This window comes from Contarinia nasturtii, unplaced genomic scaffold (genome assembly GCF_009176525.2).
Source record: "Contarinia nasturtii isolate CC-2019 unplaced genomic scaffold, AAFC_CNas_1.1 Cnas_scaffold_493, whole genome shotgun sequence".
NCBI lineage: Eukaryota > Metazoa > Arthropoda > Insecta > Diptera > Cecidomyiidae > Contarinia > Contarinia nasturtii.
Genome location: NW_022197846.1, coordinates 593,852 through 621,022, shown reverse-complemented (window position 1 = coordinate 621,022; position 27,171 = coordinate 593,852). Strand labels below are relative to the sequence as shown.

The window sequence follows — 27,171 nt, the reverse complement described above, 5'->3', positions numbered from 1 at the left end:
AGAGAGAGAGAGAGAGAGAGAGAGAGAGAGAGAGAGAGAGAGAGAGATAGAGAGAGAATCAATCAAAGGACGTCTTTTTGCTGTATCATTTTTATTGTTTTGAAGCATGACGTGGATGAAACGTTTGTTTTAAACAAGCGATGAATATTATGTTCCCTTTTTTTAATTTTATTCGATTCGATTTTGAATTCATCAATTGAATCCGTCTTCTCATGCTAACCAGACATAAAAAATGAAAAACGAATTATACATATTTAATTCTTCTGATGGTCAAGTGGCTGGAAAGTTTTTGTTTTCGATTACATTGAAGTATTCTCGCCAACAAATGCACGAAAAAAAGTTTTCTACTTTTAAATCCAGTTTTTCGCTATTTTATATGCCATGGATGCCGTTCGATGTTAAAATATTTGGTTTGACAAGAAAAACAACTATACAAATTTATGACATTGCGTCTTTTGGGTCACACAATGATGCAATTTTTAATGCATTGTATTTGTTTCGTTTATGTGTGTCGCTTTTCGGTTTAGTTAATCACTTTGTTCGGAAATCAAGTAAAAAATTTCAAAGCGCTTACTATGTACCAACCGGAAGTATTGCTAACGCTAACGTTCATTCGAAACATCGAAACGGATTTATAATGAAATAGGTTGTTGGAGTTTTTCTTTTGTTAACGCACCGTTTGTCCGTAGAGTGCGAGAAGTGGAAAAACTTACCACCTGCGTCACACATTCAAACACATTCTTCAGTACGGAAAAAAATATTTCGAAAGAGCAATTCTTTATTCGTATCGTTCGTGTTGCTCAGAATGTTCATTTTTTTTCTCTATCATCCTCCGTACTTGAATTCGGCTTTACACATGGTGTAAATGTGCCTGCTGATTTGAGCGTTTGTGCTTGAGGTTTTAGTGAAGCCAATGCTTTGACATTCCAACCCTCTTTTTCCGGACGATATTCTCGAAAGTGAAAATAAAATATAAACGCATTTAATTAGGCGAATTGAGTGTCTGTTGTAGACCAAGTGTGCAAAAGCCATTGGCAGTCTTCATTCCAGTGAACAGTTAGACAACGCTTTTCAAAGCGCGATAAAATTCACTCGAAAGTTGGCGCTTTCTCACTCTTCGTCTCAATTCTTTATTTCTCTCTCTCTCTCTCTATCCGCGCTTTGTGTACTATATGAGTTCCACTGCTATCAATAAAATGGTAACAAAACAAAAAGTGCAAAAAGATTCCGATGTACGTCAGGCAAATGGTAAACCTGAACAGCAACGGCTGATCCTGAGAGGATCTGTAGTAATAAATATTGCACTGCACACGTACCGTATCGTTTTTCGTATTTTTTGAAATGTTAACTAAAATATCAAGACAAAAAACAGCGAACCATGTCGAGCTTAAATGGAAACACACAGGGAAAGCATATTCTCTAAACACTCTATGAGTTCACAGCTCCTTTACACTGTCCCCGTACTTCTTTCTCACTTTGCTCTCATGTTATATAAATACATACATATATATATAAATATGTATATTTCTATTTCTGTTGAAGAAATGCTAATTACTGTTTTTAGGGCGTTTCTTTTCGTTTTTAATCGAATTTCTTGCCGACAAAACTTTACGTGGTTATCGCTGAATAGATGCCATATCGTCGAGTCGGTCTTACAAACGCTATTTTACTCTCCATCTACGAATTTTGATATCGAAACGAAAATTTATTACGTAACAATAAAAAAAAACCTACAGTCGCGCACTTGAAAACATAACATGGTAACGAAAGCGAGCAACCACTTTGGTTCTCAAGATATTTCGACTGGAAGATAGAAATTGGAGAAGAATTGTTTGAATTTAATGGGTTTAGATGTGTTTGCCGCACTGCAAAATGTTGGAATATATGGCATTTGTTGTGTGCAATTCCTCAGGCTAACATTTATAAAATGGTTTCGAACAACAACACCAACAACAAAGCATTACAATAATGGCAGGCAATTCTCTCTGTCACTGCATTGGCGCGGATGAAGCGAGAGATTTAACAAATTAAGTCACACGATTTTTCTATGAATATCATCCGAAAATCACGCGAGAAAAAAATCAATCTTTCTTTTCTTTTAAGCAATTTTAAAGCTTATCATTCACAAATCGTATGCATGCATGCTATTTGACACATATCGACGATGCACATATTAGATTTGTAATCTACACTTTGCGCTCCGAATCGATGTTTGTTTTTATCGAATTTTTTCTGAAATTTAGTATTCTTGAATGTGTGAAATCGCTATTGATTTTTATTCTTTTTCCATTTTATGTTTATTGGTTTTTATTGGCCCATTTGACATCTTTATACCATACCATTTTACTCTAACATTGCAACCAGTGAATTCATGTGAAATCTGTGAATCAACATCTGATAAGACTGAGATGGACCCGGCCAATATCAATGTGAATTCAAAATTTATGTGTCACTCTAGATTTTTAAATTATTTGTGCGTTGTATTAGTATGTGACCGATAATGATTTTGAGAATGACGAACTGTTCACGATATCTAAATGACCAAATCATGTAATCCATTCAAAAGTGTTTTACTTTCAGGGTTCGTTTTGTAATTGATTTTAGTTTCACTCAACAATGTGACATTGACATCGACATAATTTACTACTCGCACAGTATTTCGCATATATTTTAGGAACTTCGAATGCAAGTCAAATCCCCAAGCACAACGAATTGACAATCGGACTACCCGACAATGCAAAATACATGTCAAAAGAGACCTAATTAAATTCAAATCGATCATCATTAATGTACCCTAAGATCAAGATACAGAGGTCTGTGTCGTTCGCACGCACAAATACACTCATTCATTCATCCATGTTCTACTTTCATTCACGCATGAAAATTGAAAAATTCCAATGTTCCGTTCTCATATTGACCGTCAGACTCTCTGACGGCGTCTGCCTTTAACTAAGTGTGCCAACAAATAGAAATAGTTACAGTTCGATTGAGGAAAGGTAAAGTGACAAAAATCACTCACAAACAAATTGGTTTCAATGGTATACATTTCGAACTACCTAAAAATGTGCGTCTCCGGTTTGTATGGCCTGTACGATGGTTCACGGTCCTTTCTCTCATTCGCATAATAGGTCACTCGGAAATGAAGCAATTTAAAAGCTCATTTTTCATTTTGTTCCACATTTTTCCCCCGATGGTCCTGATATAATGACCATCTTCAACACGGTATGATATTACACCGTTGATTGTAGCTATGTAAATGGGCTATAGATGAAAACCACCTCATCGAATACCACATGCACCGAAACTGTGCGACACAGAACGAATCGATAAAGAGAAGAGAAACGAGAAAAAAAGAATCATGCGGTAGAGAAGAAACAATCAAAATTAAATTGTTATTTATTTTATAAAATTTTTCATCATTTTCTGGTCTTTTTCTGAAATCCTTTCGATTTTCGGGAGAAATGAAATGGAAATCCAACGAATCAGGGTTTTATGTCTGTGAAAGAATGGCTTATATCGTATACCTGTGTAATTTCTTCGATTTAGGTGCATTTATCATCGACGACAATGAAATATCGTGCATCTTTTATATTGAGATGCGAGACTTACTGCGCACCCAATAGAACATACATATATATATCTGTCTAAATCCTGAACTTTATCCATTATGAACCAAATAAAAAATACTATCGATTTTCAAAAAAGGAACGCAACAATTGATATGAATTGAATATTTTCTTTATCCGATTTTGCCATGACGAATAAATTGGTTGTTTACATCGAGCATTCGACGTGAGCATTCAACTAATTTACATTAATTTTAAATGATGCTGTGCCGATCAGAAATAATTTGGTGTTTCTTAGGAAAAACGCGGCCAAATATGTTTTTACAGACGAAGTAAATTATTTCCAGTACTCTATATGACCACTGGCGCATTTTTATATGATACTTCGTTAAGTTTTATGGCTCACATCAACGTTCACCATATCGTTCCTAGAGATTTTTTCGATTATACTCTTCGTACACAATATCATTTATACAATGCTTACATTGTGCTATAAATAATCATTTGGCTTTTAAATAATGTAATGTGTTATGTGTACGCGTAAGTAAATGGCTTCTCATTAACGTCATCATCGTCATCAATATTCTCATCATCATATCATTTCATATTCTTTCGCATTTAGTCAAGTGAGTTTTTCTCCTTTCAACAATTTCTTTTTTTTCTTCCAATTTCATTCTTATTTGAATAATGTTGCAAATCAACGAATGATTGCACAATGAATTATTGTATCTAATCCATCCGGAAAGTTTACGTCGTACAATTTTACAGACATCTCAACTATGCAGCCAGAAATAATTTTTTTCCCTTGCATAAATGCCTTCCGCACTCACACAACGCGACTGCTTTGGATGCAATGGCGACGAAAATGTTTTAATGCATTAAACGATTCATTTTACAATAACTATTTAGTAAGAATTCGCGATGAGTTCGAGAAAGATATTCCTTGGACCTTATTCTTCTTCTTTTGCTACTTTCACTGCTGCTGATGCTGTTCCCTAGTTATCGTGTCGTTTAAATTTTCATCTAGATAATGTATTCCAATTATTATTATTGTAGTAGCGAAATGAACGTTCATTTTAAGTCGTCAAGTGTTGTTGTTGTTGATGCTACCGCTCTGCTTATATCCATTATAATTGCCATAGCATTTGACTTTTGTTGGATTTCTCATTTTCATACGATCTGAAAGAATTTTGAAACTAAATAGAGTATGAGCAACTGAAATGACTAACTGTCATGGTTGGGCTAATATTGATGTATAACCTTATGATTATTTGTAATTCGGTGCCGCAATGAATTACAAATTATGCAAGACTTTTAATTTTTTGGATATATTTACCGAACATTTGATGTTTGTATGCATCGTGATGAGCGAAAGAGATAGAAAGAGAAAGAGAGAGAGCGGAACAATTACATATTTTTTTCTGGATTGTTGTACTTTCTTTCTATTTATGTTTGTAGTTTGAACTCCGTGCTATCTTCCGCTCTTTCTTTCTCTTTTGTTGTTCAAACTGAGTCACTTATTCGTGGAAATGGTGATAAGTTTTAGTTTGAACTAATTGATCAAATTTTTATGGTTGAAACTTTTCGTCGCGGCCATTTGCCAAATATATCTTCAAGTCATCGATAAAATTCACATGCCATTGTAATCAATTTTCTGTTCCATTGAATTCACTCATGGACTGCCAATTTTCCAAACCGATAAAATTTTATACGCACGAAAGCGAAAATGGAGGGAAAATATGTTGAATTTGTGTATGACAGACTGAAAAACGAAGCGTTCAGTTCGAGTTTCGATCAAGCATAACAATTAGATTTTTATGGAAAATTGTAGAATTGAGAACCACTTCTATACTATTCACTGTTTCGACTCGTTGAAGACACAAAACCTCATGGTTACAAAAGAAATGCATTAAACTAAAGTTTTGAATTTGTTCCATTAAAAACTTTGTGAATACTTCGAACAATGTCACATCAAAGTGACGGCTTTTGTGTACGCAACGTAAAATGAGAGAGAATTTTTCGCCAAATTGCATACTAAATTTTTACAATCTTCTTGAGCTTTGGCCATGCCAAAATTAAATCGTTTGAAATATGGCAATTACATTAACCAAAGCCACCCTTTGTGATGATGTGATGTGATATGACGTAAAAATATGCCATAAAATCCATAATTGGGCAAAAAGTCTCGTTGTTAATGGATACCGTTTGCGGCGACAAATTAATTCAAAAGAACGAATTCACAATAGAGAGCGTGAGAAATAAAGATAGATAGATAGATAGATATATAAATAGATAGAGAGAGAATAAAAAAGAATAGAAAAAAACATACACACAACCCAAAACATTCATACGAACGAAGTCAGTTATACACAAAGAGTGATCTGTTAAATCATACATTTAGCTCATTCATTTTGCTGTCGTGCTTAAATGCACACTCCGAATGAGCATTATTCATCAAGACAGATAATAAAAAAATGAGAGCGAGACTCAGAGTGAGAAAGAGATTTCGTTCATTTAATGAGAGGCAACACGGGGGCACAAACATCAGCTAAATAGACAGAGAATACTTGGCGTCCAGAGAAAGCTTGAAGAAAAAGGTATTTGTTGTGTGCGAAGACTGTGGGCAAGTAAGAAGAAATACTATCAATATCATGCTAACCATCAGGCAAAAAAAGAAGAGGAAGAAGAAGAAGAACCAACCATTTGGTGAACATGAGCACGATCTAGAAAAGAAAGCGAAAATGAAAATGAAATCTTAAAACAACACCTGTGCACGTACAAGAGACTCACTCAGTTTGACTGCAAACGATGCTTTCAATCGAATTGGAACGATTGCAAATGCAAACGCACTTAAATACGTTAATATTCTTTTCATATATTGTCTCATTCGTCGTTCGGTATTCATTGCATCTCTTTCTAAAGTGGCGTGCGCGTTATATGAATTCATTCATCATTTCATCTTATTTCCCCTTGGCATTTTCCATTATTACAATACCTATTTATTTTATTTCAATTTTTATTAATTTATGGATTACGTGGCCATTTTTCATTTCGTTCTCGTTTAACAATTATTCAATAGTAGGGTGTATCGTTTTTTTTTTTTTTAAATCTATCAAGGACATCCCAAGGAAAATATAAACTATATTTTGTCTTTTGAAAAGAGATGGTAAACCGATTTGGTATTTCTTATACAAATCGATTTTGGAACGCCTTCACGGATTGGTTTCCCTTGTGTATGCAAAACGTTCTGAAAATGGTTTTATGATTGCACGTGCGAACACCACTATCATTGCACCCGCACACTATAGCCGCTTCTCTCAGCAAATTAAATCAATAAAATGGTTTACCTTCGGTTTGCTTCATCGAACTTTGTCTTTCTTCATTCCTACTTATCTCGCCCGGTTTATATTTAACATGCCGACAAGGACAGGGATTCATAAATCTTCAAAAACCAAAACTATACACCCTATTCAGTAGACAAAAAAGAGAGAAAAAAACGGAACTAGCATCTCCATTAGCACGGCAGTCAAAAGCAATCGGAAAACATCAATGTTATTTTATTTCGAATATATATGAATGTCTGCAAATGAATGCAAGATTGCTTGCTACTCACAACATATGCACGGCTCCATTTATTCTATAGTTCTGAATTTCAATCGAATAATAAAAATAAAATCCTTTCAAAAGTTTTGCATAATGTAAAAAAAGTAACACAATCATTCTCGGCCATTCATTATAGACACAAAAAAGCAAAACACATAAATGAGAATGTCTGGTGCACTCTTTGTTTGACCCGTTATCGGATACGATAGATGTCGACATGCGGCCAACACAAATTTTCGTATAAAAAACAGGTACACAATATACAATGAAATAATTGTTGATTACAAAATAATTGAGAAACGAATGTAATAAAGAAAATGTCGAACAAAATATACAAGAAGCCACTATCGAAGATAGAAATCGATGCCAGTGCATGCAGCTCGACATCATCACCAATTTCCAACGAAACAAATCATATGAGTGTACACATGCGATCGACCAGCCAACCAACAAACAAACAAAGAAACAAAAATACGTACAAATAGAATAGCAGTGAGATAGAGAGAGAGAGAGAGGGAGAGAAGAAAGAAATGAATGAATGGTGTGACCAATGAAAGTGCACGACATCACTCATTTTCCTTCATATTTATTAAATATTTATGTTGTGCAAATGTATTATTACATATTTGCTGCTGTTCAGCTCACACAATCAACTCGAATCGGGCCTATAATTTTGACTTTTGCATGAGAAATATTCGAAAGAATATTGTTTTTGTTGTTTTGCCTTTCATTCTAATCTCATATGTTTTTTTTCGTACTTTTTTTATATTAATTCATCCATTCGTTTATCCATAGTCCGTTGTATTCACAATTTATATTCAATTTGTTTTGTATGGACTTACTCTTTGTGTGTAAACGGTATGCTGTTTATTGTTTAAACGAATGAAAAGTTTTACAACTTCCATGAAACCGAATAAAAAAGTATTAAATCGAGTTTAAAAAGGCGCAAAAGAATGAACAGTTCAATTGAAATTGAACAAATGTTGCAAAAAACAAAAACAAAATTGGATTTTGGCACCAAACAAATGTTGGCGGTTCATTGTTTCAATATACCAAGAAAAAAAAATGAATCAACATTAAAAATATAAAACATCTTATCGGGTGGCGGTAAAAATTATACACAAATAAATGGACACGCACAGCACACGCGATCAATCGCTTTGCGTTGATATTTGTTTTTAATCACTATTTAATATAGTTCTTATGTCTTTATAATGGCATTGCATGATTAAACATGAAGCAAACGCTCAACTATTAGGGTTGCGGGTCGTAATGGTTTCTTCTGGTGGTTATATGAAGCTTGCAAATTCCACGGCAAAATAAATGAATTAAAAACAAAAACCCAACACCATGTTTGATAATGAAAATGCGGGAAGCAAGTGGTTGTGTGTTCATTAGGTTTACCGCGGCTATTCGGACTCATTTGCGTTTATGATTGCAAGGCGGTATGGTCTTCATTATATTTATATACATTTTTCAGGTACTAAGCGAACACGACGCGCGCGTTCACTTTTGTTCAACTCTCATGAATGTATTACGGACATGTTTTGTGTCAATATTGAACATAAACATTTATTTCACATGTAAATCGATTGGCACAATGTTATTTCATCGATGAACGCAATAATTTCTGTCCACAAGCAATCAAACAAACAAACATATTATCGGCCACATTAAAGTTCATGTGAATATCGCAAATATTGTTTCACATTTTTGATCATAATTAAATTGATGACATCGGCAACTGATTGCTGATTAATGTTTGGCGACAACATTCTTTATCGCACGGAATCAACAAATGCCGAACAATAACAATCGGCGCACTACACAAAGGAGGGAAAAAAAGAGTAAATAAATGAATAAATTAAGGCAACAGCCAATGAAAAGCCCATAAAAAACACATAAACTCATGATGTGTTCGATTAACCATTATGGTAAAATAGGTAGAATTCAATAATATCATAATTAGTTTTTCTGAAAATCAATTGCTTTGAATTCATTGATTTGCATACCGATCCAGAGCATTACACATACTGGTAAGAGATTATGATCTTTTGTATTTAACGTATCGTTTTTTTATGGCCACGATGCGCGTGTTAAGCACATTCCAAATAGAAGTGTACTACAAATATAGATGTCGTCGACAGTCGCCATCATTTTCGTCGCCAATACAATGTGTGGAGTATTTGACTTTCATTTTGGTCATGCACTTAATATCAATAAGTCGTAGACTGTAGTATCGCTGCTGTAGGTAAATAAAAAATTATGAGGGAACAGATATTTTCCGCAGTAACTCCTCTAAAATCGTTGCATCCGAAACAAAAGAACGTGACAAACAAGCCAACTGAATCAGCACATTGAAAATTCTACTATCATATACACAGGCACATAAACGTTAGTTTCAAATGCACAAATTTGTCTAACAAACCATTAAAAGCGAGTCACAACTGCAAATGGATGTTTTGTTCCGTTTGATAAAAGAAATATCTTCATTCCATATGAGATTTCTGTTGCCAAGAATGTCTTCTCTCTCTCTCTCTCTCTCGTTCACTGTTTCCACGAAGAAGTAGTATTTGCCGCTAAATATTTGTGATGTATTACAATCACAAGCAATATGGATAGAATTATCATTTCGTTGTTCAGTTTTTGGCTTGCAAAATTGCGGTGTGGGTTTTTGCTTCGACTCCGGACAAAAAACATTTTGTAATCTGGACAAAAAAAAACATTAAAATTTGAGAATCGAAACAGATTTACTCAAATACTTTTGATACAAAAAATAAATACTATACTGAAGTAAACACGGACGCTATACATTGTTAAATCAGAGAGAGAGAGAGGATAGAGAGACATATCTATATCGAAAAAGAGAGAAAGAAATGTTCAAAAATTAGTTCAAAATATGCAAGGCCATTATTTTTGGTTCGGGACCTTTCTCTGTACCATGCTGATTGCTATACATTTATTGTGTGTGTGTATGAGTGTGCATTTTGATCTTCATCAATTTAAATTGTCTTTAGAATGATTCCATCTAACTCCATCTCTCCATTTATGGCAGAGCTCAACTCTTACCATTTTTTTCCTCTTATTTGCGCTCTTTGAAGTAGCTATCTGAAATGGCAACTGCGATGATGAATTTTATTTGTGTTTCATGTACTCTGGTTCATGTCATTCGTGTGTATTAAGCGTTTTCTTTTGAAAAATTACGCTGCATTAATATCTATTGCCTATCTGAAACTACTTGTTGTCCTAAGTGGATATGACCCCGACGACGTCAACGTAGAGAGTTTCCAACGATATGGAAACAGAAACATTGTTCATGCTTCCATGTAACACATCGACGACGAACTGGATGAGAAAAAAAATGAAACCAAAAATGAAACAATAGATCTTTTTCTTTAACATATTACAATTTAAGGCATTTACCATTTTGGCCTCACTGGTTTCATATTGTTGGCCCTTTTCATTGCAGAGAGCTTGCTTTTTCTCTGATGTCGCTTCAACATCTCCGTTACATTCGTTTTTTTTTTTTTTTGTATATGCGAATGGTCGTGTATTCGTTAGTGTCATTCGGTTCGCAGTTGCTCGCTTAGAATCTTGAAACGTATTGTATGCCACATCTATCGAATTTTACGTCGTCTTCGCTCTAGCTAAAATCTAGTTATTCTATGTGGTTCGAATGCCGTTGCATTGGTGTATCATCATCATCTGAAATCGGGACATTGTAAAATGTTATGTGTGTAGTGTGTGTGCGCGTTGCTTTTTGTGTAATTTCATGTGTGATTTATGATGATGGTGCTTCTTTAAATGTATCTTTTCCGCCTTAACATTGTCTCTCAAATTTACCTCAGTTCGTTCACTATAAACAACAATGGTGTTGTGAATGAAACAGAGGGAGAGAAGAACAAAAAAACTGTCGTAAACAGAGTGAGATAGTGAAAGAGAAAGAGTAACAATACCATGGTTACAGCACCAGCAAAGAGCCATGCTGTGCATGTATGTTTTATACTGTTTAGACTGGTACACAAAAGTCACAATCAAATGATGAAGTTGTTTCGTACATTTAAATACTTTTGTTCAAAAACAAACGACAGCAACAACAATAACTTCAAAGCAAAAGATATAAATATACCAAAACTCAATAGCTGAACATGAAAGAAAGATGATGAACATGCGACAGCGTGAAACAACATATAAGAAAATCATCATTTGGTCCATCAACTTGAAAGTACGCACATATGCCGAACGATTACTCTTTTTCACCCAACAAAAAAAAATATTTCCCTCACTTGATTTTGATTTTCAAAAGCAGACACAGTGATACCAAACAAAGTATAATCAAAACCTCCCAGAATCCCAGATAACCAAAAGCCAAAAATATGAAAAACAAAAATATTAAAATAAACAGCAGAACATTTATTATCGATGCTCGTATTGTAACGTAATTTATGACGATCTAAGAAAACAAATACGGTCCATCACATTAAAAAGCCAACGATCGTATACCGAAGGGTAAACAAATTAATACGTTGTTGGTATAATGATTTAATGATTATTCATTTCGGCGCGCTATGGGGAACCGTCCGAACCATTTAAACGAGAAAGAGAATGATTCAAATGAGATTAAAATAAAAATATGTATATACAGAGAAGATAAAGAAATAGAAGAAATGACAACTGACCAAAAATATATATATATATATATATATATATATATATATATATATATATATAGAGAGAGAGAGAGAGAGAGAGAGAGAGAGAGAGAAAACAGAATCATTTCAATCAAGATTTAAAAGTATCGGTCAAACCATTTAACATCCAAAAACAAACGTTTATATTCAAAATGTTGCTATTGAAATAAGTTTTCTTGTGACCATTTCGATTTGGTATGTGTTGCTATTGGCTGTCATAGTTGCAGCAATTCAATTTTATGAAGATCAATTCAACTGGCCATGGATGGGTTTTGATGTTGACAAAAGTGCTCAATATACAGCATACAAAACACAAAAACACGTATACATATTCCATTCACCTTTTTCCATTTGAAGAATTTGATTAAAACTCAAAAATTGGCATTCCATGCTTACTTTTGATTTTTCAACATTTGCCTCTATTTCTGTAAAAAAAATTCATTTCATTTCATTTTCTGGGAAAATTTCACTCAATTTATTTGCTTCTATTTGCATTTTTGAAAGCAATAGTTGGCACATTGACTCGGGTGGTCACTTCACCCACGACCGACTGAAGCACCCAAACATACCGTCATTCTAGCATTTAACATTATATGGTCAAACGGATTCTGAACGGGATCGCTCACCATCCATTTTGTTACTGAGCAAGTCAAAAGGTTAGGTCAGAACCGAAATGGCATTAAATGAATGAAATCACTTAAAATTGATTAATATACATATATTTGGCATGTCTGTATTTGTGCATATGAAATGGGCGGAGTGTATTATCATGAGGACTTTACCTCTTCTTACCGTAACCTACCTGACCATTTGCTCAAAATACATTGGCGACATTCGGGAGTATTTGCCTTTGTATTTAAATATCTAATCAAGTTCTAAATGTTCAATGCAAATGTCCACTCAACAGATATATATGCATACAAACTCGTTGATTTTCTGGATTGCTTTCAATTAAGTATAACAAACAGCATGTAAACAATAAGTTCTTTCGGTATTTGTCAAATTGATGGTTTCAATCTAAACATGTTCGATATGTATATACATTTTGTGCACATTTGTCACTTTACGTTGTCGTTCTCGACCATTCAACTTTTCAAATTCCATCTCTTGACAAATTCCTCATTCAAGTGACTTTATGTAAAATGCGGGTCCAAAATTAATAAAACAATAAGCCAAAAAGATTGTGAATAAAGTTTTTTTGGCTAAAAAACAACAACAACATCAACAAAATCCCATGATGTTACAACACATAATCTAACCGCAAGGATTACATCATTGCCATTGAACGCATGCCAACTCTTTCAAGAGACATAATGAATCCTACACCACAAATAATAACAATTAGAATAATAATAGCCGTGAAAGCGAAAACAAAATGCAACATTGAAATATTCAGTACGCTGTACAGTGTACAGTGTACAATGTGTATGTGAATTATACAGAATGATGTCAAAAAACAATGTATAACTTCCTACCGCGTCAATGGCAGATGTACACCATGCGTTTAAAAATACGGAAACAAATACACACATACATACTAAACGAAAATAAATATAAAAAGAAATACCGTAGAATGAAAAATTGGGCATTGTGTTTCACTCTTTTTTTACGGTTTTTTCTGCGAAAAAATTAAAAATATATTAGAAACAATGGTTGTTGAACCCCTAATGGAAGCACAAATTGTGTGTTTAAATGTAATAGATAATCGTTTACAATGAACCAGAACGAAGATATGAAAACAAAATTCCAAACAACATTATTCATGCATCATGTGAGCACAGTAAAAACCAAAAAATGAAATATAAAAAAGGCTAACAGCAGTCCGCAATCAATTTATTTCATTTAATTTCACGATGCACAAAAAGTCAAAATGTTTTAAAATAAACAATAATAAAAGAGAGAGATTTCTTCAGTACATTCGAATCGAATTGGTTTAAAGTGAATTTATCTATAATTCAAATGGTTGCCGTCCAAAATAAAAAGAAAGGAGTTGTTTCGTATGGATCATTTTCCAAAAAATGGCCATTCTCTGCATGTGCTAATGTAAGCAGCAGCAACGAAAAGAGACCAATTAGAATCGCCTTTACCACAATTTTTCACTGTCGATTTTCGATTTATATTCGTGTACACATAAAATTTTATGTGGAACTTCTAGACAGACATGTTGATTCGACACGTTTCAAGTTTTTATGTGTCGAATTTCAATCCAACGAAAGAAAGAAAGAAAAAACGGGAAAATGAAATGCTATTAAAAACAAATAAAGAGATTTTTCAAGGAACGAACGGCAAAAACCATTTTTCCAACCAATTGCAATAGTCACATTTCTAATGCATATGCTCTGTAACGTTTATCTATTCTATATTTGGATCGTTTGATATAAAACTGAACATACATTACCAGAAAAAACGAACTGTGACTCGAATATAACGAAAATAAATGATAAACGATTTTTGGGAAGAAGATCAACTGAAATAATAAAAAAAAACAGGGATTACAATTCGTTTCGGTGATTAGTTGGATTTAAACTGGAAGAAATAATGTTACAGATAGCAATGCTGGCTGGCAGCAACAATAATCATCACCAATATAAAAAAACACTGTACACAAAAAGCGACACGATGAAGACGATTATATCAAAACCAAAGCAAAACAACGATAAAAATGTTGCACTTCATTAACAAAAATTCATCCAACAAATACAAAGAGCCCTTGTTTTTACTAATTTCTCTCTCGTGTTCTGTCAATATTTTCAGAAAGACTTTGGGCGGATTTTTCACCTTTGATTCATTTATCAATTTCGTTACAATTGAACGTACACGGCTGACAACATCGTTTAGAAGCGTTTTACTGTCAGTGAGCTCGGTGTGTCTGTCGAAGGATCCGATTAAATGCAATTAACATTCGTGCAATCAAGTTGCTGCAGGCACGTACAACTTGACGCAATTTAAACGATTACAACAAGTAAGTCATTCATATATCGTATTTTTTTGCATTTTAAACATATTAACAGTGTGGCCATTCCACGAGGCACGAGATAATTAACATTTACAAGGTACTGGAGGGTACAAAAGACGAAACCCAAATGTTGATTGTTGAATGCTTTATTAAATATTGTACTTTTTTTTAAATGGACTTAATCAAAAATGTAAATCAAGAGGTTATTTTGGAGCGAGAAAAATTGCTGAAATAATGGTTCATTTTTCTATTTAATTTTATCGTTCGTTCTACTGGAACTTTTCTTCATGGCATTCTTAATTGCCGACCAAATATTCGAATGTATGTCTATATTCTATTAAAATACACACAAATGTCGATGTCCATTAAAATGTTCAAACGTCTTATTTTTCATGCGCTGCTAACTATTATATTAAAAATTTAAGGAACTGTGAATTTTTAAATGGAAAATTAAATCGTTTTTTGTGTGTGTTTCTTCGATCGATTTGATAACTGGGAAAAAAAAAGATAGAACCTTCTACAGAAATGTAACTAATAGGTTCGACAGAGTTGACATTTCAAACTTGAACAAAGGAAGTAAAGCATTTAGAAGGCAAACAATTTATCGCATTCGTATATTTTGAATTTGTACCGATGGGAAAACCGCACATCTTCTCATTTTCACAAGTTGAGTGTTCGCATGATAGTGCTGGACTATGCAATTGCAATGTAAAGACTGCAAAATACCACCATAGCTACCTATATGTCGACCTCCTTCTCTGTGCATAATTCTTTTTTGGCGTTTGGTTGTTGTCACTTTCCTGTGCAAATAAAATCCATTTTCAAAAAGAAAACATATAAAAGCGTCAGGAATTAACAGAACACGGATTAAATATATAGTTTTCACAATGTTCAAGTTTGCTATGCGGCATAAATATCGCTTGAAAAATAGTGTATGTGTGAATTGGCGACAGTCATTTGGAATACAGTATGCTTACTTGTGTTGAAAATACAAACATGTAACACACGAGAAGCGAGATGCGATTAGAAGGAAAAGTTTTTGCGGTTTAAATTAAATCCATACGCCTAAATAATATCCATTATTAATTGCACTTCGGTATGATTTTCTGTATGCCTTTTGTGGTTTTCGCTTAACACCGTCAATGTGTCTCACTCCATTGTCGTCGTAATCGTTATTTCTTTCTCTTTTTTCTCTTTTTTTCCTTTTTTTGTGAGTTGTTCACGTACGTATGTCGCTGAATCAATGATAATAAAGGTTTTTCTAAATACTTAAGCACACGACCATCGTTTTTCTGTTTAATCATCTCATTTTTGTTTATTTCGCATTATATTATTTTTTTTCCGTACTGTGTGAGCGGGATTTTTTTTAATTTTGGGATGAATTTTACCGCATTCGTAAGCATTTCTTGAATGTTGTTTTGTTCTGGCTTAGGGCGATAGCCATTTATCCTGAACGCATTTTTGTTTACTTTATGCCTGTTGGGTGCTGAATATACGAACTACGGAAATTAATATTTATTCAGATAATTCAGATTAAAAGATGTTTTCTTTTTTGCTTTGCCAACATTTTTGAAGGGCTGGGTTTTAATGTATCACACGATATCTATATAATCTAGATGTGACCCCAAATTATGAAATGCGAAAATGTTAGAACATGCAAATAGTATATTTTATTCGCAATTCTATCAACCATTTACTAACTGCAAACTTTTCGCTGCTTTAGTTTGTTTTTCCTGAATGTAATATATTTCACATTGTAAATACGAATATTTCAATTGCATGCATATAATCGTGCCACTGTGGAAAACTTCAACACACACATACACACACACACACTCACCTAGCTAACAGTGAACGGTTAAAATTTAATAAATGAATGTGAAATAGTGTCGAGAACTTCTTTCCAACGGGTTAGCAAAAGGACGAGAAAAAAGTATTTCGCTATATTTTCTATCGGAACATTTTCAAAGTTTGATTTGGTGGAAGCGGAGGTAGTGGTAACGTGACCTGAAGTTTGTGCGCGCCACTCAACACACTGGCCAAGTCAGTTAATGGATTTTTTTTCTTTCACGTTTCACTTCGAATCTACCTTTTTATCGCATCAAATTGATACATGATGGCTCGTTTTCCCTACCATCATGGCTGTTAAAAGAACATAGAAAAACGGCGTTGGCATAAATAAATGACCAAAAATGGCACATTAGTCTGAATTCGTTTTTCTTTTGCCTCGAAAACTTTGTAGTCCGTAGTGTTCATTTCGTGCGGCGATAAAAACATATTTAAACGGAACAACAATAATTTTTTCTGTCAGTTTTCGTATGTATGTATATATGTGTATACTGTTGAAAACGAATGAACACGAAAAATCATAGTTTTCACCATGATTCACCATTTCACTGTTACACCGTTTTGTATGTGCCCGGAATGTGAACGTCCATATTGTACTCATTCCGCGTTTGGAAGCAATATTATTTTCATTTCAAATAAGAAGTAGCATCTCACCGAATAAATGATAAAAACTTTCGAGTTAAAAAGGTTAATGCCAGCGCAAAATAAAAAGATGAAAAAGAGAAAAAAAAATGCTCCGTTACTCTGTTGCCGTTTTGTCTCTCATTTTCTCAGGGATGAAATGAATGTGTCTCTTTTTAACGTTGAATCTACGGTATTTTATGCTGGCGAGTGAACAAAATAAAGAAAAAGAAAACTGACCTGGTGCGATATATATGTATATATATCGAGAACCATTCCAACGTGGCAAAGTAGTGAAACGGAAGAAAACTCATCAATAGAGAAATTACTCGATTTAGGGAAAAATGCAATAAAAGCAACACATTCAAAAATAATATCTTCTAACATAGTCGTTTCCATCCCCCGAAATTGTTTCATCTTTATCTTTTAGGGAATATTATAATAAATGAATGACATTAATTCATCTGGACAGTTCAATTGAAAGTTTTTCGTGCGTATACACGTAGCTAGCTAAAACTGGGCACTAGCAATAGGGATTCAGATCTCTCATGATGCTCTAGATCTATTGAGCGCCAGGATACCGAGGTGTTATTGCAAAAATGCACTGGAATTGAAATGGTAAAAAGTTAGAGAAAAACAAATATAGTATTTTATGACAGTCGAAACAGTCGAAAGAGATATATGATTTCCAGTTATGAACGGTGTTGGCTACCCTTTTCTGAACTTTCGATGTAAAGACAAGCACGTGTGACAAAATTCATGCGATAGTTTAACCAACAGCTCGTCACACACAAACAAAAGCAATTGAGCAAAGAAAAAAGCGACGATTGAACTGTTGAGAATATAAATGGATGTTCTTCTTTCACTGGAGTATTCATTCAATTCGATTTTGTTATTTTTTTCTCTAATATGATTCTATTTGTGTTCTATGTCGCTAAAAGAAGAAAAAAAGGTTCGATTTCAATACATTAGTATATATCACGTTTCATTTTGAAAGTCAAGAAATGAATGGACACAAACAAATACAGAAACGATAAAACCAATTCCGTTTGCAATGTTTGTCAAATAGATCGAGAAGAAAAAACAATCCCTTTTTTACATTATATACATAATATGTATATGCATACACATTTTAAGTATAACAATAGTTCATCTACGACAAGATTTCGATCCCCTGAAATGCAAGACTTCTGTGTTGATCAAATAAAGGATCCGATACCCATTGAAATGAAATCGTTTGCTTAAGTTTTCTTTCTGTTTGATTAAATAGGCAGCTACTTAACGGTACGCACGTTGTATGTACAATTGTGCATAGACATGATGATTTGCGTTTGAATTTGGTTTTATTTATATCCATTCATTCCCTAATCCATACTGCTATTACCATATTGAGCCTTTGCATACAATGGTATAAAGTCTAAAACAAATAAACAATGGAAGGGTCAGCGATTAAAAGTTGGATTTTATATAACGCCCAAAACAATTGGACCGATTCCAATTGGTACTACGAAAAGTGAGATCTATACATAAAAATGACAAAAATTGAATAGAATCTATGTTGTGGCAGTTTGATTATTTGAATCAATAGTTCTTCGATAAAAAATAGTATCGATCATCGGTGAAATGATCCACTTTTGGGACTGCTGTATGATGGTTGGTCATACGAGACTTGAATGGAAGTAGAAAATGTAAAAGAAAAAGTGAACCATCCATCGCTTATGAATTTCTAATATGACAAATGGCAATGAGCATCATTTGAAAACAACAAAAATGAATGTTGTTTGTATGTTACGTGATTATGATGATATATACAATCAAATTTAGTTGTTCCCCGAACGAATGAAATACTCGAGTTGAATAGCGCACACACCAAACCAGCAAACATTCACAAATATACTACTCAAATATCAACAAACGATTATTTCCCTCGAGAAAGACGAGCAACGGGACGAGAAAAAGAAGAAATCGCAAGACATAGACGAATAAAGTGAAATGAACACAAAGTGTGGAATATTTGAACTGAATTCCAGATCAAATGATTGGCATACACGGCAACGGTGGTTGATATTTGCTGCATCAGAATCCCGAAGCAAAATGATAGAGCGAATACAAAGTTTTATGGCATATGATTTGTAACGTGTCTAGAATATTATTTTTTACTAGTACACACACACACACATACAGTCTCTTTCGTCTTCATTCATACTTATGCATCTATGACAAATATAAAAGAAACATATGTGACAAAAAATACAAAAAATGATTCGGTTTGTTGAGTTTTGTTGTTGCCAGTGTTGAATGTTTTTCGGTGCTGAAATTGATCTGTTGAACCAGGCGCAAAAAACGAAGAGAATCGCCCAAAAGTGTAATGTTTTAAGACAAACGGTTTATTATTGTTACTACATATACACCAGCGTTCTCAACGGCGGCCATTTTTCGATTCCGACGCCGATCCGACGCCGAGGATATTCAATCCGAGGCCGACCGATCTCCGAATATCTCGGATCGGATCGGATCGGTGGTCGGTCGTGGTCGGTGCTCGGAGTTCGGAAAAATTTAATGAAAATAATTTTTTTTTATATTTACCAAATGGTTAATACAGCGCACATCGAACAATTGTTATTTTTGAATAGAAATTTAAAATGATCTAAATTTTTAAAAACGAATGAATGAGATAAATTGACGATTAATAAAAATGGGTACAAAAGAAAAATTAATTCAATTTAAAAAAAATATTGGTTTTAATTTTGTGAGCATCCGATCAATATCCGAAAACCGAATTCCGAAAAAAAATCCGATGGAAAACTCGTTCCGACGCCGACCGAACTCCGAGTATTTTCGGTTCGGATCGGATCGGCGGTCGGTCGGCGGTCGGACCTCGGTCGGATTTGCGACAGACATCATGATGAGATCTGACAAATAAAAATGAACAAAAATGGAAATTATTTCGAACAATACTAACAAAGCCATATTTTCTCTCCTGATTCTTCTTTTTCTTTTATATTATTCTTATTTCTTTTGCTTTGGGCACTCGTCGCCGTTGTCGTCATCGTTGGATGATACGAACCATTTTGATTTTTTGATTGTGCAGAAAAATAGCTCCATGCGATTTTTGTCTTGTGTTTTCGTTTTTTTTTTCTGCTATTTCTCACTCTGCCTCTGCTCGCTCCACAAAACGGAACTCAGTGCAATCAACGGAATTTTTTCTATTCATTCTTTCGTCAAATCACAAATGGAACGAGAAAAATGAAAATTTCTCGAAAAATTATTATTTGATATTATCTAAACTGTATGTTTTGTGTTGCCTTGTTATCTATTCAGTTTATTTCCGGTTCAAGCACTAGTTGAACTGGTTAGGCGAACTAAAAGTGGTGAAGCTGCTGAATGCCCCCGTTGAACATTGAATTTGTCGGAAATTGTGCACATTTATTTTACATGCTACAATATTATCATAACGTCCGAATCTTTTGGATGGCGTTCGTTGGCCAACCATAACCGAAAAAATATTTTTCTCTATATATGAATAGAGAAAAATGGTTTAATTTTTATTTGTAGAAAAGGGGGGAAAAGAAAGAAAGACAAAAAAATATGCGAAAGTAACATTGATATTCGGTTCGATTCGAACTGTAGAACGTACACTGATGCGGAGTTCTGAGATTATAGCACGTGTCCAGTATGCATGTTGTAGAAATTCAGTACAAAATTTACTTAATTCAGTACAAAAGGCAATGACCAGTTTTTTTTTTAATTTCGAATCGTAAAAGATCAAACAAAGCAGACAATTTTTCGCATATTTCTTTTCACATTGATCAAGCCAATCAATAATTGAAGGCGCTTGGGCAATACAATTGAACTGAATCGAAACGAATTGAGTCGATTCGAATGCAGCAAACATAAAAACGAAATAAGTAAAAAAAACAAGCTATGTCAACAGTCACTTGAGACATTTTTGGCTTTGATTTTATACTGTTATTTGTGCACGCTCACGTACCGCGTTGGCATCTGAAAATGGAGAGGGGAAAAAATTGATGACATCGCCTCATATGGTGTTGCTATTGCTATCGCTATTACAATTGCATTGAGATATGGCTTATCCGTTAACTCAATGATTTACAAACACATTCAACAGTACAAAGCAATCGGCCAAGTTGTTCGGTTAAATTTGTTTAGTTCAGTACGCTTTACATTTATATGCAATGAACGAGTCAGCCCTAATTGATTGAGCCATCAATGGAATAATAAAAATGAATAACGCCAATGAAGACAAAAAAAAATGTCGTTATTTGAATTGAAGAGAAAATAATTTTGTGATTCAGCACAATGTAAATCCAAATAAGACATCTATCTATTTGCAAAATTACATTAAAATGTGATTGGATCAGTTTTCATGTAAGTGAAATGCTGTTCTACATATGACTTGTTCAACTTGGTTACTTCTCGTTCAGATAAGTAGTCAATCAATCGGTTGAATTCGGTTATTTGAACTGTTTGGTGATCTTGAACTGAAATAATCAAATTGAATTCGAAATCACATGTCATTAATAATAAATTGAGTCAAATCGAATCGAATCAAACTATTGAACAAATACAAGTGCAGATCAATAATGAAATATGGTCTTCAAACGATTTTATTAGCCAATAAAAAACATAAACGCACTAGCGGCAGTGTGCACGAATACATATATGCGTTTATCTGTGGAAAATGTGAAATGGTTGTGTACAAGGCCAATAAATCGGAAGCGCACATATTAAAAACCAATAAAAAAACGAATGCGCAATAGAACGCACAGATAAAATATGATAAAACGAATTCACGCATAAAACAAATGATATAATAAAACATACGTAAAAAAAATGATTTTGAATGTTAATGCGCTTAGAAATATTCATATCGACGCAATTCGGTGGTATATGTGTGAAAAGCAAAACCATAATTGATATTATTGGTATATGTATAGTTTCTGGAAAATTTAGTGGTCTTGTGGTTTTGTTTTCATTATTGCTGAGTTCAAACATCAATTTTTATGCGTTACAGCTGTTGCAGTTCGCTTGTTGTTGTTCTCCTTGAACTCATACCTCTGTCAATGTTTCAGTTCCATGCAAACTAATTTATTTTCCACAATTTTCAATAATGTTGTCCAATGCAGCCATTTGTAAATGTGTTTGAGGCAAAGCAAGTTTTTGTTTGAACCGCTTGGTTAATTGTGATATTTAAATAAATTAACCACTTCTCCCACTGATATTTTTTCTACATTTTTTTATTATCCTAATTTTTAATGAGCCCTGATTAATCCGACAAAATGCCAAATTGGAGCGATGAACTTCATTCATAATTGGAAGAATGCATTGCTGAATAAAAAAAAGGAATGCTCAATTGTTGATCCGGTGATGTCTGGTCAATTTGAATAAACTATAAATCCATACAAATCTATAAAAATTATCTATCCAACTGTAGACTTTATGTATTTTTGATGGTTCCATTCATTGGATTTGCCATAAACTAAATCAATACTCTGTTCTGAAAAGCGTCAATTAACCACTTTGTTCCTTTTATGAATACAACACACTAAATATTCTTGTGGTGAAAAACTTTTCATTTGACCAAATTTTATTGTTTTCCATATGTTCCAACATACTACATCAAACCGACAAACCAAAAAACCAAAATGAAAACAATTGACATCAATTCACACAATTCACATGAGAACTTATAGATGTTCCAAAAATTTTACGAACAATAAAACTGAAATAAAAAGCAAATGAAGTAGATTGCAAACTAAGGATAGAAATATGCCAAAACGTTGCACTATATCGCCATCCAAATGGCAGAAAGTTACAAAAACAAATTATGTGTTGTTATTGGGGTCAACAATGGAATAGAGTGTTTCCGAATGTGATGCTCTGATGACCATGCACTGGAGTTAAGTAAAATTAAGCACGTTCATTGCAATTGATCAACGTACAAAAAACAAACAAACAACGTATTGTAATATTCTATGAATGGTTCTAGTTGATTTGAAAAACATTCAGTAGGCAATCCATTTGAATGTCAACTGTATTTTTATTCGCGCACCCATGCATTTGAGAGTGTGTTGAGAGGGCAGAATGAGGTTTTTAAATTGTGAAAAATGAAACTTTCCCCATTATTATCATAGTTTTTGTGAATCCTTAAAATATATATTATTTTTTAGACGAATATCTTATGCGATCGAATCGTTACAATTTTACACCGTCTTCATTTCAATGAATTCACAGTTTTAACATTAAAATACAGCAAAAAAATTGGTAACTTTGGCTGCCAACATAAATGGGAAAAACCACGACCTGTATGAGAGCTCGGAAAAAATTTAATTAATATGATTTTCCCCAAAAGTTTTTCGTATTCACTGCTTGTGATATTATCATGATCGTGCGCCAATGTGATTCAAAGTTCATCCGTTTTGCATATTGTTAACGTACAACGTTCTATATATTTTGTAGCAGTATTCATTTAGATTGAAAAAGAGAGAGAAAAAAAAGTGTTGCAGCAGCAACAACAATATCAGCACGAACTTTTTAATGAGAGAAGATGTGGCGCCGTCTGTGAGGCCTTAGGGGAAAGTTTTTTTCTGTGTGTGTCTCTTTCATTGGAAAACCTTCGGTTGGGCAGATGTTCAAATATATTATGACTGTGCGTTTTTGAAACGCATTTGCATCAACCCGTCTCTCAGGCGAATCATCAATTGTCGAACAAACATGAACACATTGTGCGAAAATTGATGCGTAATTTCCATTATCACTTTAAGTTGAAGCACCTTCAAAATATCCAAATTTAAATCACAGTTCAATGATCGGCTTTTCAACAACATATTTTTCTTCGGGTAAATTTGAATGATAAACATTTTTCAAAATTAAAAAAGTTACGCAAACCGAACAACACAGAAAGTAGAAGAAAATAAATTCAATGTTGAATTTTCTGAGTTTAAGGCAAAATTTCTTTTTTTTTTGCCCAATTAGTATAACACGGAACGATATTGGATGGTGGTGGCGATGACGGTGGGTAGTGATGGTGGCAAAGTGGAAATTGGGAGCAATTCGAATTTGCGGTGGTTTGTTTGCATAAATACAAATGTTAAAGGTACTCAAATCAATTTCAATTCATTTCCGGGAAATTGATGGAACACGCCGCCACAAATGAATCGTTTGAAAATTGAATAGCAATACCGCTTAAATCAAAATAAATTGAATTTTCCGAAACCACCATTTAAAATGATATTTTACATATTCATTTTGGTAACGCTTTTTGCACGACACGCCAACGCATCATAAAATAGTTCAAATGTGATTTTTAACAGAAACAAAGCAATTTGAGTACCTTTACAATTTACCTATGATATATTATATCCGCCCACATTTCAGTATTGATTACTCTCACCCATCGCTCACTCCGTCTCTCTCTCTCTCTCTCTCTCACACACACACACACAAAAATAAACATTCTATCATTCTCTCTTCGTTTTGTATTTGATAATTAATTAAAAGTTTCGTATAATACTTGCTATATAATACTATTTTTTTTTTAACAAAAAAGCAACAAGTTCAGTTACAATGGGTCTTAGGTTCTCACTCTCGGAAACAAAATACTGAAGCAACTCAAAATTGTACAAAAAAAATATGGGAGGCTAATGTTCGATTAGAAAGCTCATTATAAACCCCATTTTCCACCACATAAATTAATTACACTTGGAACCATTTCTGTCCTTCTGAATCTGTTCCAACCGTCAACCAGACGTGATCCATTTCAATATTTCTTCTTTCTCGCAAGTGGACATCTAAAATTACCGTCGTATAAATTGTTCAATAAACATTTATTTGTAAGCGTAAGTGTAATCAGTAAAGTGCTTAAGGAATGTGCTTGGTTAAATGCGATGGCTTCAGGTCTCACGAAAAAATATTGCATGTGTTTTTAGAGTAATGGATTTTAATTTAAAATGGAGAGCGCATGGTTGAACATACACCGTGAGTGAGAGAAAAGAGAAAATTCATTTTTTTGTGCAATTAATTGTGATCGTATATTGTTTAATGCCTCTCCTTATGACATTTACTAAGTTGGTAATGTCTTAATTATGCGATGGAGCGAGAATTTTTGTGTTTTCTGTAACGAAAAAAATCCTGTTAGAATATTATTAAGTAGTTTAGTGTGATACGTCAACAGCTGATATTTATGTGCTTGAACGTGCTTATTAGTTCAACGTCTTTCGATTTATTAACCCTTTTTGCTTCTGTGTTCAAAATGTGTATGCGCGTTTCTTTCGATTTTTTTTCTTCTTCATAGCATTCCACCTTGAATTTTTGATTAAAATCAACTGCACAATTTATTTATCAACAGTTTCTTGGGGATAAAAAAACAGAATAGCTAAAAATTACAAACACACACACTTACAAACACACGATTTAATCAACGTTAATCATGTTTTATGTATATAAATTAGTGAATCATCAAATATGCAATAAAACTTGTTGCAAAATAATTTAGGCATCAGTATTAAACAAAGGCGTCAAATGACTAGCAAGAGCATGAAAGCGAAAAGAAACGTCATGCATAAGAAGAAGAAAAAATCCATTTTAGTGATTCATTAATTTTTCGCATGAAAATGAAATGATTTCTTAACTTGACGTTTTGCGATAAAAGTCGAACGCCACATGGACGAAATATCAATGGTGGCCACCGGGTTGCATATTGGCTTTACAAAATAAGTTGAGTCAGTCAAGCACTATTGTCGAAACTATCGACGCTATCTTTTGTCGAATGACATATTTGCCAAGTCATGGCGAAAAATATGTCGTTTAGAACAATATATATCGGTCGACACCATCACCGTCATCGTCGTCATCATCTTCGAACCAAATGCATCTGAAATTTGTACAGAATCGATTGAATCATCGAAATATTTGACATGGACAATGCTCTTGAATGTTACAAAATGACCACACACGCTCACCACACGATATGCGCGCCATTGCACGCATTGTTAATGCAATTTTAGCTATTTCGTATTATAAAAAACTGCAACAGAGTCGTCGAAATGGCATGCATAAAGCATGAAACGGCCACTCAGCACCAATACAGAAGCAGAAACAGCAGCAGCCATGGCATGAGAGGATTTTTTTTTTCAAACATAAATAAAATGGAGATTCATTCGTTCGACATGCACATTTCACATTGCATACTCCAAACACGCTTGACTTGAGCTAATAAAACCAAAAGCATTATTCCCTGATGTGATTTATTATCAAATTAAGATGAGAGTCGGGACGAAGAAAGAAGTAGAAAAAAGTGCGCACTCACACACACACACACACACACACACACACACACACCACACTGTGTGAGCATTGAAAATTGAACCCCAAAGCAGGGAGTGAAATGCATGCAACAGTAGAAAAAATAACGAACAAAAAAAAAATACAACGAACTTGAACCAGCGAAAAGACAAGAGATTATTATTAGACGAATCGTACTAACAACATGAAACGAACGATGTGAAACGTATCGAATTTAAGTAATAATAAAAATAAATAAACAACAAGAGAACAAAGTAAAACAAAAAACAAATTTGGTTCAAGTCATTTTCGAATAATTAATCATTGAGTATACGATGTTTGGAATGGAAACACAAAACAAATTCGACAGCCAGACTATAGTGCAGTTTGAATATGCGTGCGCGTTTTTCCCCTTGTCTTTACAGTCAGCAATATTTGATGAGCAAACCGATACGTATGTGCAACGCATTTTTTGCCCCGTTTCCAAAACATCATCAACATGATTGCATTCCATAAGCGCTAAACACGAAAATAATAAATATCAATTTGGCTTTGTATCGTATCGTTCTATATCGCACTGTAT

The 27,171-nt window shown here is 33.8% G+C and overlaps 1 protein-coding gene across 2 annotated transcripts in view; it reads left to right on the top strand.

Moving 5' to 3' along the window:
• LOC116339099 (MOXD1 homolog 2) overlaps positions 1-27,171 on the top strand; it is a 191,555-nt gene that overhangs the window by 75,603 nt on the left and 88,781 nt on the right. Inside the window, exons 1-2 of one of the 2 annotated variants that reach the window (XM_031764763.1) lie at positions 7,346-7,420; positions 14,615-14,822. The gene's annotated coding sequence lies outside the window, so the exon portion shown is untranslated. Of the gene's footprint in view, positions 1-7,345; positions 7,421-14,614; positions 14,823-27,171 lie in introns of those variants that run through there. The other variant, XM_031764762.1, reaches the window with a different exon arrangement.